This window comes from Neovison vison, chromosome 6 (genome assembly GCF_020171115.1).
Source record: "Neovison vison isolate M4711 chromosome 6, ASM_NN_V1, whole genome shotgun sequence".
In the NCBI taxonomy this organism is placed as follows: Eukaryota; Metazoa; Chordata; class Mammalia; order Carnivora; family Mustelidae; genus Neogale; species Neogale vison.
In genome coordinates, this window is record NC_058096.1 from 720,331 (window position 1) to 736,241 (window position 15,911).

At 52.9% G+C, this 15,911-nt stretch overlaps 1 protein-coding gene across 12 annotated transcripts in view; it reads right to left on the reverse strand.

Annotated features, from left to right (window-relative positions):
* PCBP3 (poly(rC) binding protein 3) overlaps nt 1-15,911 on the reverse strand; it is a 247,388-nt gene that overhangs the window by 30,491 nt on the left and 200,986 nt on the right. Inside the window, exon 1 of one of the 12 annotated variants that reach the window (XM_044250776.1) lies at nt 901-1,029. The exons of the other annotated variants lie outside the window; for them this stretch is intronic. The gene's annotated coding sequence lies outside the window, so the exon portion shown is untranslated. Of the gene's footprint in view, nt 1-900; nt 1,030-15,911 lie in introns of those variants that run through there. 12 annotated transcript variants of the gene reach the window in all.

Here is a 15,911-nt window from a genome sequence, read left to right on the forward strand (position 1 = left end):
CCCAAGACAGGCCCCCGTGAGGATTAGAAGTGGTGGGACCAGGGCTCAGGGTGCAGCAAGGGGAGAGGGGAGGACCAGGAGAGGCTCAGAACAGATGGGGGGGCGGTCCGGATGGAGAGGTCTGCAGAACCAGTCTCCGGGAGGCCCCAATGTGGGAGGCCCCGATGTGGGAGGCCCCTTGGGGGCACCAGACCTGACTCCAGGCCTGGGAAGGCATGTTTCACTCTGCAGGCAACATGGGTCAGGGGTGGGCTGTTTGGGTGGCCATCCTGGGAGTGCCAGCGGTCAGGGCAGCAAACGGGAGCTGGAGAACCACCTGCCGGGTGCGTGGGAATGTCTCAGGGTGCAGGGAAGCTCCTGGGTGCCAGAGTCCACAAGGGTCAGAGAGGAGGAGGAATGAGGGGGTGGGACATGGGGCATGAGTGACCCCCATGGGAGCAGGGAGTGGCCAGTCCTGGAGGGGGTGGGTAGTCCATGGGGCAGTGGTCACAGGGTCTGACAGCAGGGTGCTGCCGGGGAGACAGGGAGGGAAGGAGGTCTGGCTGCGGGCGATTCCAGATGACCTGGGGCCCAGGGGTTCCCAAGGGGGGAAACCACGTGGATCCCATGGAACAAAGAGCGCCACAGGCCTCCCGTAACTGCACACACCCGCCCAGGGGCACACCTGAAAGGTAGGTGGGCTGCCTGGGCCATGAAAGAAGGAGGGATCCCTGGCCAACTCGGCTAGCACGCCCCACATGCGACCCCACACTTGGTCTAAGTCCCTCAGCAACAGTGAAACCTGTGTGTGCCCCTGCCTGGGGGTCAGGACACCAGCCCTTCGATGTGACCTGTAAAGATGGAGGCTCCATCCACACCCACGAGAGAGCACAAGTTAAAAACGCAAGATTCTGCTTTAACCTTCTAGGTTTTGGGGGGCAAAACTCCATCTTCTTCCTCATCAAAATATTCCTGCTGACAAATATGCTTCAGGGAGAATCCGCACACGAAGCCCAGAGACCGCACGTTCTCACTCTGTTGGTGGAGCACGCACAGATGGCAGCTGCGGACGCGTTTCTGCACCAACAGACGCGCGCGTGACAACGTTCCCCACGGACCGTCAAGGGCTCAGACTAGTGGTCCTTGTTACGGATCAGACGATGCTTCCGAAGAGCCAGGATTCTGACAGGAAGCTCTGAGACCTGGCAAAGGCAAGTTTTGAAAACCACCCTTGCGTAGTAACGTGGTCTGTCTCCACCGGCCAGCATGGGAGCCACCGGCCACCCGTGGCTATTCATACTGGAAAGAAGACACTTGGAGCCGCGCCGAGACTTGAACAAGCGTCCCCGTGCGGCTGGTGGCTGAGCGGGGACGAGCACAGCAGAGAGCCCTGGTCCCGGGCGCCGTCCTGCGCGACAGTGCGGGCCGTGTGGCCACGCCAGCAGGTCTGGCCGGAAGAGGGCACTGTGGACTGGAAGCCCGGGCAGGAGAGGAGACACTGGAGCCCAAGGGACCGGCGTGGCACGGAGTTCACCGCGCTCCTCCCGCCCGCACAGACACCCGGCGGCAAGTGGAGGTCCCAGCACCAGCGAAGCGGACTGGGCGCTGGGCACGCTGGGATGCCAGGCCTCCTGTTTAATTAGAAACATCTCCTCCTGTGGGGGCAGCAGGGCCCCGCGGCCACGGTGACGTCACTGTTTCCAGCCACAGCGGGGAAAGTGGGTCAGCGAGTGCCGGGAGCTTCAGGGTCCAGGCTGTCGGCCGCCATCAGTCACACAGGCCAGCGAGCTGCCACAGAGGCCGGCCTTCATCACGCGGCCGAGGGTGAGTAGCACAGTGCCCTCTGTAGACTGCTGGGGACAAGGAGTGGCCCTGCGTGGTGGTGAAGGTCACCTGCGACTCAGTGCCCTTGACCTTGAAGAACCTACCCTGTGGCAGCCACCGAGGGGCACCGGGCTATGGGCTCCCCCAGCAGCACAATCTCAGGAGCATGGGGTCCGTCCTCTGGGCTCTGGGACAGGTGCTCATCGGGGGCGGCCCCCAAGAGTATCGGGGCTTACTCCCACCTTGGCCCCACCCCTGCAGCAGAGCCCAGAAGCAGCACTTGGGGTCACTTGCACCAGAGCCAAGCTGATGGGGCGTGGTCAGAAAAAATCTCTGTGACTCACTCCTCCCCACGCTTGGTGCTCCAGAAGGCAGATCTCCCGCGCCAGCAAGGACCCCACCTCCCGTTCTCCGAAGCGCTGGGAACTGAACACATTTGTAACTCGCCCGGAGGGAGGGAGAGGAGACACAGGACGGTCCCCTGCAGGGCCTGAGGCAGCCCGCCGCGTGGCCCTGCGCCGACACCGTCCACAAACGTGCCTCGGCCGGAACGCAGCCTGTGCCCGACCGCCGCAGCCGCCGCAGCCGCCATGAGCAACGGCAGCCCTTGCGACCCCGTCAGGCCTCCCAGCCGCCTGCCCGTCCGTCCATCTCTGCGATCCTGCGGCCCGCGCTGCAAGGTCTGTCGTCCGCAGCCGACCACCGCGCTGTTGCCTCCGGCCGAGGGACCAGCGGGCTCCCTTGTCACCATGAGACCGGCCTCACGGCGGGCTGGGCCTCAGCGCGTGACCCGGCTTTCTTCTGACGGTGCTGGTGTGGCCAATCTCCTTCCGTCTTCTACCTCGAACCCGTCTTTGTATTTCGAGTGAGCTTCCTGTCGGCAGCACACGGCTGAACCTGTTTATCTCGTTCACGATCTCTGCCCTTTAACTGGGGGGTTCCGACCTTTGACGGCGCTGCGGACACGGTGGGGCTGGGATCTGTCGTTTCCTGCTTGTTTCTTACTTTACGGTCTGTTCTTCGTCCCCCATTTCTGTCGGTTTCTCCTCTGCCACCTTTTGCGTGAACCGCACACCTTTCAGGATTTCACTTTACCTCCTTCGTCCGCTTATCAGTTATGAGCCTCGTTTTGGTATCTTGGGGCTGCTCCGCACACACCCTGAACCCGTCACCGTACGGTGTGAGTGGTCTGTCACGTAGCGCCGCAGGGCAGCACCTGACATGGCGCTAACCGTGCCTCTGTTTCCCCTCTTGGCCTCTGCACCGTGGCGCGCTTCCGTTCTCCTGAGTTATGAACCAACAGTCTTATTTCTGACGTAAACAATCATCCTCTAGAGGGATGTCGCTGACCAGAAAACACGTCTCTCCGTACCCACGGGACGCTCACCCCGCCGTGTGCAGGCAGCGTCCTGACCGCTGTCCGATTTCTTCTGCCTGAAGAGCGTCCGGAATGATGTCTGCACGACGGGTCTGCTGGTGACGGAGGCTGCTCCCGTGGGTCTGACAGGTCCGCTCACCTCAGCGACGGACGAGTCTCACCTGGCACACAACTGCGGGTCAGCAGGGCTCTCTTTGGGTCCCCGAGAGACGTGTCCCCGGACCCCTCGCCCCTGCTGCTGCCCTCTGACCCCTCGCCAGTGTTGCTGCCCCCTGGCCTCCTGCCTCCGCGGCGGCCCCTGCCCCCGCACCCACGCTACGGGCAGGGAGAAGCCTGCTGCGTTCTCACTGCTCCGCCGTCGGTAACGGTCCTTTCCCACAGCTCGCGTGAAGGATTCTCTCTTACTCCGTGGCTCTGAACCACTTACTCAGCCTGTGCTTTGTGGCAGTTTCCTCAGGACATTTTGTGCTCATTGAGCTTCTTAGACTTGTGGCCTTGAAGTTTTCGCTGAATTTGGAAAATCGTAGCCATTGTTTTTCAAACGCAATTTTTACCCTGCTCCTCCCCCACTCCCAGGGCCCCCAAACCCTGTCCGTCCGCTGCCTGAAGTTGAGCCGAGCTCCCCGAGGCTCGTTCACGTTCTTCTGCCTCTTGTCTTCTCATTTCATAGCTTCTGTTTCCATCCTGAAGTTTAAAACCTTCCGCTCTGCGACTCCCAAGCTCTGGCTAATCCCACCCAATGTACTTTTCACCCGAGACTCGCGTTTTCACTGTAGAAACTCCTCTCGGTCTTGGTCATGTCTTCCAGGTCCCCACTGAAGAAACCAGATCCTTCGCTTCCTGAACACGCGGTTTACGGTTCTGAGACTGATTTCAAGGTCCACACCCTGCAGGTGCACCGTCGTCACTTCTGAGTCTAGGCCCAGGAGGTGCCAGCGAGCAGGGCGAGCACAGGCCCCTGCTGACCCCGGCAAGTCTTTCTCTCTGCGGCTCCTACGGCGGATGCTCCTCAGCCTGTCAGACCTGGATGCCCGGGACGTGGATGTGCGGCCTCCTAGGAGCCCGTGGACAGAGCCCCTCTTCCGGCCCAGCTGCCCCATCTGTCCTGTGTGGGGGCACAGGGCTGCGGTACGAGGCCCTGCGCGGGTCAGCTGGGTCCGTAAGGCGACAGTCCAGGTCTGAACCGCCCCCCCGCCACACAGCATCCCAGGGCATGGGACACGGCTCCATCTCTGGCCCGGCTGCTGGGCAGTCACAGGTCATCCGGCAGTGCGGCGGGAAGCCGGAGACCAGCAGTAAGGGAAGGCGCAGGGTGAGGCCGGGCTGTGGGAACAAGAACAGGAAGGGGAGGCCTTGATGCGCAGAGGAAGCCTGAGAACGAGGCCACTGCAAAGGTCCCTGACATACTCTTGGGGACAGACAGTTGCCACCCACAACGTCCTGAGGAAGGACTCCGGCTATCCTAGTGTGGGTCACGGGTTGAGGCCTGAGGGACCAGGTCCCGTGGCCAGACTGCGCGGAAACCGCTGCTCTGCATGGAGCGTTTCCAGGGCACGTGGGCGCCGCGGTTGGGGCCGGGCTCCCTCCCAGGCAGGGCGTCAGCAGCCTTCCCACGTGCACTTGCTTGTAAGAGCGCCCCGCTTCACAGGTCTTTGCCCCCATGCCAGGCTGGAGGGGACCTGGGGGACGACAGGGAGCACTGGGAGGTGTAATCCTCCTCGTCTGGGCCACGTCTCCAGGGGCTCATTTGCTCTCCCCTCACAAGGCCGAGCGGCAGGTACGGCCATATATCTGCAGCTGTGGTCAGAGCACCGCCCCGTGCGCTCTGGGGGAGCCTGGCACCCGGGCTCTCTTGGTTGTGAGGCCAGTGGCAGAGTGCCAGGTCTCTCGGTACCAACACAGGGTCTGGGCTGGGGAGGGGGCAGAAGGAGGCCAGGGGCACTGGGAGGTCAGAGGGAGGGGCTGCCGTGACACCGGGTGAGCAGATGGGGTCCCTGCTGGGACTACTGGGCAGGTCCGTGCTAACAATCAGATTTTCTGCTGCTCAGATCCCGCGAAGCCAGTCTGAAGCTGGAGGGGCCCTCTGAGTTGAGTTTCTGGGAAGCCAGACGCTCAGATCCCCACATTCATATCTGGGCCACATCTTTGCAAGGGAGGCATCAGGAGGGAGGTGGAGGGGAAAGTCCTAACAATGCCAAGTTCACCCCAGCTCCGTGTCACTTGCTGACTTCTCGCTAGTCAAAGGAAACACATGCAGAAGGTGCTGGTGTCTGTCCGGCAGCCCCAGGCAGCCCAGGGGGGCTTGCCCTGGACAAGCGGCCTCTCTCTGCCCTCAGCCACCTTCAGGGCCTCTGAGCCTCCCTGCCAGCTCTCTCTCCATCTCCAAAGATGCAGCAGACCCAGGAAGGAACACTCAGGAAGCCAGAGTCCGTTGTTATGCACACGTAATAGCCATCACGGGCAGATTCTGTGCACACAGAAGATGCAATCTTTTGAGTTTCACTTTAAATTCAGGACGGCTTCGAGAAGTCAGCTTCCAAGGGGGACCTGTATAGACAGCAGAGACGGCACTCAGGAGGGCTGGCGGACAGGTGACATGACACAGGACGCCCGAGGCCCAGTCAGCACGGGGGATGCTGCTGCGGAGCATGTATCGGTGGTGAGAGCTGCCCAAGAATGCTCGCCGTGGGCCCCTGGAGACCAGCTCTGGGCAGCCGCATAGCCTGCCCGCTGCTGTCCGCGTGGACTATGCTGGAAGCCAGCAGCTGCATGGGCACTGCTGATGAGCAAGGATAGCCTCCCCATGTGGGGGGCTCTAGCCTGATGGCCCCCAGAGCCCTCCTCTGGTTGGACCTACCCTTGATGCCTTGACTTCCCCTTTCAACTGGGAGGTGTGGGTACCACATGTCCCCACTTTATAGATGGGAGGACTGACGCTTTACACAGTAAAAGAGGTGCCCAAGGGCCTGCAGGAAGCAGGGCCCAGCCAGCCCACCCCAGCGTCTGTGCTCCGAACTGTGGCGTCTAACGGTGCAGCAGGACTTCGGTGTCAGCACGACGGAGCAGGGCCGCCTTCCCCGGGACATGGAGACCTCCAGGTCCCGCATTCAGAGCGAACACAGGAAGATGCTGAAATGTTGAGAGGGACAGGCAGACTAGCACACCAGTGGTCCGCAGGGTGATGTGGTGGAGAAACGCCACCGCACTTAAAAGAGAAAACAATTTGATGACAGTGGACTTCCTTAGAAGCCTCAGTTCAGACGGAAGTGGAACAATAGCTTTAAGTGGTTAGAAGGAAAGAAATGTCAACCTGGAGCAACATGCCCTGTGAAAATGTCCCTCAGGAGTGAAGGAGAAATTGAGATATCGTAAGAGGAAGGAAAACGAAGCGTTAGCTGTCTAGAGTGGCTCCACAAGAGCGGCTCGAAAGGAGGTTCTCCGCGTGGAAATGAAACGATACAGAAGGAACCTCGAAACACCAAGAAGGAAGAAAGAACACAGCAAACAAAGACATTAATATATTCAACAGGCTTTCATTCTCCTCTTGGGTTTTCTAAATTATGTTTAATGGTTGAAGCAAAGATTATAGTACTGCCTGACGTGATTCTAACAGTATGCTGAGGAAATATTTACAAAAATCACATTATGCATGGGGGAGGGTAAAGAATCATAAGGGGAGTTAAAGTCTCTACTTTCTCTCACACTGGTAAACTGTCAACACTAGTTGAATTCATAAATTGTATATATAATATCTATAGTAATATGTAAGAGGCTACACAGAGAGGTATACTCAAAAACACTATCAATAAGCCAAAATGGAATTTTTTTTAAAGATTTTATTTATTTATTTGACAGAGATCACAAGTAGGCAGAAAAGCAGGCAGAGGGAGAGGAGGAAGCAGGCTCTCCGCTGAGCAGAGAGCCAGACGCGAGGCTCAATCCCAGGAACCCAGGTTCATGACCTGAGCCGAAGGCAGAGGCTTTAACACACTGAGCCACCCAGGCACCCTCCAAAATAGAATTCTAAAAAAATACTCACTAACCCACTGGATGGCAGGAAGAACACAAAAAATGGAACAAATGGAAAAAATGGAACAAACAGGAAAAAAATAAAATGGCAAATTTAAGCCCTAACATCCCAATAATTATACTAAATGTAAATAGTCTAAATTCACCAATGAAAAAACAGACAATGGCAGAGCAGATTAAGAAACGTGACTCAACCGTATGCTGTCTACAAGAAACTCACTTCCAATAGAAAAATATAAGTATATTGAAAAAACATCATAGAAAAAAATGTATCATGCAACTATTAACCAAAAGAAATCAGGAGTGGTTATATTAATATCAGATAATAAGAAGTGTTGGTGAGGATGTGGGGAAAAAGGAACCCTTGTGCACTGCTGGTGGGAATGCAAACTGGGGCAGCCACTGTGGAAAACACTATGGAGGTTCCTCAAAAATTAAAAATAGAAATATGATATGATCCAATAATTCTTCTAGGTATTTATCCAAAGAAAATGAAAACACCAATCCAAAGACATATATGCACCTCCCACCATTCACGGCAGCACTGTTTACAATAACCAAGAGATAGAAGCAGTGTAAGCATCCCCCAATGGATAAATGGACAAAAAAAATGCAGTATACACACACCATGGGCTATTACTCAGCAATAAGAAAGAATGAAAGCTTGTCATCTGTGACAATGTACATGGACCTTCAGAGTATTATGCTAAGTGAAATAAATCAAGAGTAAAAAAATGTTGTATTATTTCTCATATATGTGGAATCTAAAAAACAAAATGAACAGAACAATACAGAAATAAATTCATACATACAGGAAACAAACTGTTGGTTACCAGAGAGGGGAGAGGTTGGTGGGGGGACCCAAGCTGGTAAAGGGGATTAAGAGGTACCTTCTTCCAGTAATAAAATGAGTAAGTCATGGGGATGCAAAGTATAGCATAGGGGCTGTGCTCAGCAGTATGTGGTAACAGCACGGTGACAGAGAGCAATTAGACGTATCGTGGGGATAATCTTGTAATATACAAAAATATTAAGTCTAAAAAAATTAAACCTATTAATCTAATTAAATATTAAAGCTATTATGTATACCTGAATCTAATAAGATATTGTATATAAATTATACTCCAATTAAAAAATAGACTTCAAAGCATTGAAAATTATCAGATAGAGATAGGGACATTGTATAATGGTAAGAGGATCAACCGATGAGGAAGCAATAGCAATCCTAAATGTGTATGAATCAAACAAGAGGTCTGTGAAGTCTGTGAAGCAAAAACTGATAAAAGTGAAAGGAAAAATACACATATCCACAATTATGCTGAAGATTCCAATACTGTATCTCAACAACTGAAAGAATCAGGCATAAGCCCAGCAGGGGTATGGAAGAACTCACAGCACCATCAATCAATAGGACCTAGCCGACAGTTATCTAATGTTACATCTGGCAACAGAAGAATACACGTTCTTTTCAAGCACCCAGAGAATATATGCTAACAACCGTCTACTTCACCATAAAACAAACCTCAATGTTTAAAATAATCAAAATCATACAGCATGTTTTCTGATCACAACTGAATCAAACTAGAAATCAGTAACAGAAAGATAACTGGAAAATCTCCAAGCACTTGGAAACTAAAACAACACACATCCAAACAATCCTTGGGAAAAAGAGGAGATCTCCAGGCTTATTTAAAAAAAAAAAAATACATTGACCTGAATGAAAATGAAAAGAAAAATACAACATACCAAAAACTGAAGCAGTGCCTACAGGAAAGTATAGTACAAAATACATACACCAGAAAAAAGAAAGTCTCAAATCAGTAATCTAAGTTCTAATTTTAAGACTTTAGAAAAAGAAGAACAAAATAAATACAAGCAAACAGAAGGAGGGAAATAAGAACAATCACTGAAATTAGCAACAGAGGGGCACCTAGGTGGCTCAGTCAGTTATGGAGCCCGATATAGGCCTCCATACTGGGCGTGGAGCCTGCTGAAGATTCTCTCCTCTCCTTCTGCCCCTACTCCCCATCTCTAAAAATACATAAATGAATGAATGAATAAATAAATAAATAAAATGGAGTTAGAAACAGAAAAACTAGAGAAAATCAAATAAGATCAAGATCTGATTTCTTGAAAAGATCCATAAAATGGACAAGGTAATACAAAGACTGACAAAGAAAAAAGGTCAGACAAAATTTTAATGTGGGGAATGACACGGCACTATCACAAAGAGCCTTGCAGCTCAAAGGGGTGAGGAATGCTAAGAACTGCTCTACACAAATGAACTGACATAGACAACCTGACTATTTCTGCAAAAAACAAACTACCCCAACTCATCCAATATGAAATAGATAATTTGAATAGCCTTCTATTAGTATTATGGAAACTCAAAATTTTAAAAACTCAAAAAAGAAAAAAATCTCCAGACCCAGATGGTTTCAATGGAGAATTCTACTAACAGTTTTAAGAAGAATTAACACCAATTCCACATACTCTCCTTCAGAAAATAGAAGAAAAAAAGAAACACTTTGTAATTCATTTTATGAAGCTAGTATTACCTTAAAACAAAAATCAAAGTGTTCGAAAGAAAAAAAAAATTGTGCCCTTAAGAATATAGGTGTAAAAATCCTTTTAAAATGTTAGTAAATAGAATATAGCAAAATACAAGAATTATAAACTATGACAATTCTTCTAGCGATGCAAGGCTGGTTTACTCTTTGAAAATCAATTAATGTAAGCAATTACATTAACAGACTAAGGAAGAATGTCGCACGATCATGTCAATGCATGCAGAACAGCATTTGACGAAAGTCAACACCCATTCATGACTAAAACTCTCAAGGAAAAAGTAGGAGTAGAAGGGAACTTCCTCAACTTGATAAAGAGCTTTACAACAGCCCCCCCACCAATCTAACATCACACTCAGGGCTGAACCCTGTTCAGGCTGAAGATAAGGAACAAGACAAGGACATCTGCTCTCAGCACCGTGATTCAGTGTGATGTTGGACCTCCAGCCAGTACGACATGGCAGGAAAGGAGGTAATGGGTGCACTGATGAAAAGGAAAGAAACAAAACTGTCCCTACTTGCAGATGACATGAAATACTTAGGTATAAACCTAACAAAACATGAAAAGCTACAAAGTGTTTATGAAAGAAATAAAAAATCTAAATAAATGGGGAGATATACAATGTTCATGAACTGTGATTTATCACAGTAAAAAGATGTCAACTCTCCAAGTTGATACACAGTTTTAACATAATTCCTATCAAAATCTAGCAATAAATTTACTGATATAGATAAGATTATTGCAAAATTTATATGAAAAAGCAAAGGAACTAGAATAGCTAAAACAAATTTGAAAAAGAAAGAAAAAGTCAAAGGAATCAGCCTCCCCAATTTTAAGACTCACTACACAGCTATTGTAATCAAGACTGTGTGGTACTGGCAGAGGGAGAGACACACAGATCACTGGAACAGAACCCAGAGAACCCAGAAATAGACCCACATAAATATGCCCAAATGATTTTTGCCAAAGACGTGAATGCTGTTCAATGCAGGAAAGATGACTTTTTCAACAAATGGTGCTGGGCAATTGGACGTCCATGGGCAAAGATATAACTTTGACTTAAACCCCCTATCTTATAAAAATTAACTCAAAATGGATTATCAACTTACATAAAATGTAAAACTATAAAATTTCTGGGGGGGAAAAAGGAAATAAATTCTAAAGATTCAGAACAAGGCAGAATTCTTGGATTGATACTAAAAGCACATTGTTCAAAAGGAAAAACTGGTAAATCAAATGTTTAGGAGTAAAAAACCTTGCTTTGCAAAAAATCATGTTTAGAGGATGAAAAGATAAGCCACAGACTGGAAGAAAGTATTTACAAACCACATTTCTGACAAAGAGCTAATTTCTAAAACATATAAAGAATGATCACACTCAACAGTAAAAAACTGAACAATCCAATTAGCAAATGGGCAACAAATATGGTTATTACACCAAAGATATATATATATATGGCAAATGAGCAGGTGAGTCGGTGCCGGATGCCATCACCCCCAGGGAGACGCGCCTCAGGCCACATGCGGCTCCAGCACACACCCGTGAGGACGGCTACGAGGGAAAACCGCGGCCACACCCCCCCACACTGGCAAGGATGCGCAGAAGCGGGTCCCACACTCGGCTGGCGGGAACCTAGCAGGTGCAGCCGCCCCGGAGAACGGTCTCGCGGTGTCTTAAAGACGGAACATGCGCATTCATTCAGAGAAATGAAAATCTACGCCCTCAGAAAAACCTGTGTGTGATTTTCACAGCAGCTTTCTTTGTTTTAACTGCCCCAAACTAGAAGCACCTTCAACCAGCGACTGCTTAACCAGTCACAGGGACAGGGGACGTGTACAGCTGCGACCGGGAAAGACGTCCTCGGCCGGAAAGCAGAAGAGGTGACGATGCACTCGGCAGCCCGGATGAAGCCCCAGAGAATCGGGCTGAGGGCAGTCAGCAATCCCCCAAGGTCACACACTGTGTGACTCCCTTACGCAACAGTCTGGACACGACGGTTACAGGAGCAGAGAACAGACTGCCCGTCTCCAGGGGGAAGGGCGGGGTAGGAACAGGAGGGCGACACCTGTGGCTCTGGGGGGGCAGCCTGGGGATGCGTGGGGGGGTGCGAGGTGCTGCATCAGCACCGACATCCTGGCGCTGGGGAAACGGAGGAAAGGGGGCACGGAACCCCTCTGAGTCCTTACAACGGCGCGTGAATCAAGTTACCGCAAACACAGAGTTGAATTAAAAGGAAAAAAGCAGCTGCGTTGAGCTGAGGTCGCACCGGGCGACGCTCAGTTCACAGAAGAGAAAGCGAGCCGGTGACCCTCAGAGAAGCCCAGCAGAAGCGCTGTTCGGACACTGTGAGGAGAGCGGGCTCGGAAGGGCCCGACAGCAACCGCTCACGGCTCCTTCTGGCGGGAAGTCCTCGGACGAGTCCCTGGCTTCGATGCTGAGTCAGAGCAGCCCCTCATTCCTTCCCCGCGTCCCCGCTCACACCTACTCACTCACACCCACCCACACACCTACTCACTCTCACAACACGTCCATCCACACACCCACCACTCACGGACACACACTCACCTTCACACGTACCCATTTACTTGTGTACACCGGCCCTCACACGCGCACACGTGCGGCCCGTTCCCCGGTGCCCGCCTCACCAGCTGGTGGTCCTGGGCAAGCAGGCGGTACGGCAGACACACCTCTTGAGAACCTCTAATGTCAACGCGGCCTTGGCCGTCCTGGGAGACGGGGCCTGGCCAGGGGGTGTCGTGTGCCATCCCCATTCCCCAGGGCTTAGGGACCCTGGGTGTGGATGGCATGTGTGGGGGCACAGGGAATGCACCCATGACTCAGAACTCCACATGGTCTCTATCTCTTTGCCCCGGTCTGTGGTGGTGATGCAACTGTCCCCCCAGATGTCACAAAAAGGAAGAAGGACCCCAGCCCTCCCCACAACGGTGGAGCCCAAGGCCTCCCGTGCAGGGCCCGTCCCATGTACCCTGGGAGGCACAGAGACTCTGCACTGGTTCCCCCAGGGCAGGGAGAGGACACTGGTCCTGGACACGGTGAGCAGAGGACACGGCCTCCTGACGGTCACGTTGTGGTCACCGGCTGGCCGCTTCACTGGGATATGTGGAGGGTATGTCTCCCCATACATCACCAGTGACCTTCCAGAACCTCAAATCAGGCCGCCGTCGCCTTCCTGAAACTCGCGGGCATCGTCCCGTCATCCGTGTCCTTCCGCTCCTTCCCTCCCACAGCACTGCCGCAAGGGCTCTGCTGCCAGATCCCCAGCCCCGCTGCCTGCTTTCCCGGGACAGGCCGAGTGTGCCCGCTGCCGGGGCCTTCCGCCGAGGGTGCTCCCAGCCAGTCCTCTGCCTGCACCCGGTCTCTCCTGGGCTCTGTCTTCCCCGACCGGCTGGGGGCTGTCACCCTGTGGGCAGGGGACGCTTTACCCTCTTCATTCAACACGGAGCCCCCAGTTCTTAGCACTATCCCAGGCCTCCGAGAGGGCAGCGTGAATTCAGCAGCTACTCAAAGTTCGGGTGAACACGAACACTGAGCCCCGAGCCCAGGTCCGTCTCCGTGGTCCCACCGGACATTCTGAAACCAGAATTCCATGATTTCCAAGCGTGGACACTCACGAAACATCCAACATCCTCACAGGCCCTCCCCTCTTCACTCATTCACGTGGTCACCGAGGGCCTGCTGTGGGCCAGGCGGTGAAGGGCGTGGGGGGTGTCGGGGGACCCGTCCCCTGTCTGTCCCCTCAGCCCAGGCTCCCCCCGATCTGTAAGCCTGCAGCTCCGCTGGAGGGTGGAGGGGACGCTTGGAAAGGCACAGGTCTTGTTAAGGCTAATGAAGGCATGCAGAGACGCCCCGCGGAGGAGCCCGCCCTGGGAGACAGAACCAACAAGCGCCTCCCCCTTCCGAGTTCCTGGAGCTCGGGGCCGCTCCTGCCCTTCTCCGGGGTCAGCCCGCCCGGAAGCTTTTCCCTCCCGCTTGCTTTTTCTCATTCTTGTTCTTTTCTTCTCGTTTCTGAAGGCGGGACCTTATTGTCTGGGGATCTTCCTCACATGGGCAGTTCAGGCTACAGATCTCTCTGGAGGTCCTCACCTACTTGTATCCGACGAGTTCTGATAAATACAAATATTTCTTTCAGTTCAAGATATTTTGCAACTTCCCTGGGCACTCCCTTACCGACCAGCACATTATTGAGAGGTTGTATGTTTTGATTTTTAAGTATTTGGAAGAATTCTAGTTACCTTTGGTTACTGATTTCTAGTTTTTTTCTGCTCTGCTCAGAAAATACAGGATTTCAGTTGTTTTAAACTTGTTAGTCCGGTCTGTGGTGGTGATGTTCTACCACAGAATATGTTCTACCACAGAATATGGTATGTTCTACCACAGAATATGGTCCCCCTTGCGCACGTCTGCGTGCACATGGAGATGTGTGGCCTCCGGCTGCTGGCGGGGGGGGCGGTGTCCTGTCCGGGCCACCGAGACCCAGCTGACGGGGCCGGCTCGTAGTCTCTGCCCGCGCTGACGTTCCGTCCGCCTGTCCCGCCGTGCCCGACAGGGTGGACTCGGAGGCTCCCAGTCTCACTGCAGCTCTGTCCTCTGCGCCTTCCCATTCTGTCAGTTTTGGTTTCGAGGCCTGGGGGCCCTGTTACTCAGCACACACACTGGGGCTGTAGGCCGCTGGGGAGTCGGTCGTTGTACGTGACACGATGTCCTCCTTACCCCTGGTGACGCTCCTTGTCCTGAGCCCACCTGGCCTGGCACTGCTGTCGCCTCTCCAGCGGCTTCTGATTAGTGCTCACGTGACACGACTTCTGTCCTTGCCGGTGCAGTCCGTGTGTCATCGACGGCACGTAGGGTCCACCGCTCTTTTAGGACACTCTGATCATCTCTCACTTTCACTTGATCTGTTCACACAGTCCTTTTGCAGACCGAGTAACCGTCAATCTAACGTAGAGACGCGTGTGCGCGATCCCGAAGTGATCTTGGATCCATGATGGCCGCAAAAACAGCCCCGAGGGCTTCTGTGTGTCCCCCCCTCACGTGCACTGCGCTACCACGACAGCCACCCTGGGAAGGTGCTGTGAACCATACGCAGCTGTGTGGGGGGGGGCACGCACACGCACACGCACACGCACACGCACAGGCCTGTGAGACCTTCCCCCACGCTGGGTTTCTCTGACCACTCCCAAAGCAGGAGCCCCGGACCCCGGTGCTCTCCGCAACTCCAGGCAGCCACTGCCGTTCTGTCATTCCAAGAGCTCTGTACCAATCAGCCCAGACAGCCCAGCCAGGCCCTTCGCCGAGGACGTCTGCACTGCTTCTGGGCTTGGTCGATCACAGATCAGGCAGCTGGAGCGACAGTGCTCCCGCGTCCGTGTGGCCGTCCAGAAGTGTGACTGCTGGATCGCGCGTGCGGTGTCTGTCGACCGCGGTATGCACGGACACACGTCGGCCCCTGCCCGCGGCAGACAGCCCGCCGCCCTGCGTTCTCGCCTGAACCTGGGCCCGGGGCGTTTCCGCTCCAGCCGCTTTCACAGGCAGTCGCGGTACCTCTTTGGGGTTTCGCCTGCTGCCCCTCGGAGCTTCATGGGCTCACTTCCCATCCACTCACCCTGTCTGGAAACGTGCCCGCGTCCCCTGGCATTTTGCGTCCGGACAGCTTGCTTTGTTGCCGTGAGGCTGAAGTGCTCCCCGTACTGTGGGGATTCACATGCTTTGCTGGAACGTGTTTTACACAGATTTCCTCTCAGCTCCTGATTTGTCTTCTCGCATCTCGACAGAGTCATCCACAAAGCAAATGGCTTTAACTGTGACAAAGGGCAATTGCTGAATTTTATCTTTTACGGATGTGACTCTTTCTCCTATATTTTCTCCTAAAGAGTAGTTTCACGTTTTGCATTCAGATCTTTGCCATTTTGAGCCAACTGTTGCATAAGCTATGATGTTTAAGTCGACGGGTTTTTGGTTTTTTTGTTTGTTTGTTTTGGGTTCGTTTTAGTGTTTACATATACATATCCAATAGCTTCAATGCCACTTCTTGAGAAGACTACCCTTTGTGTACTAAACTGCTTTATTATCATTGCTCACACCCATGTGGGCACACCCTGGTCCTTGGTGAGTT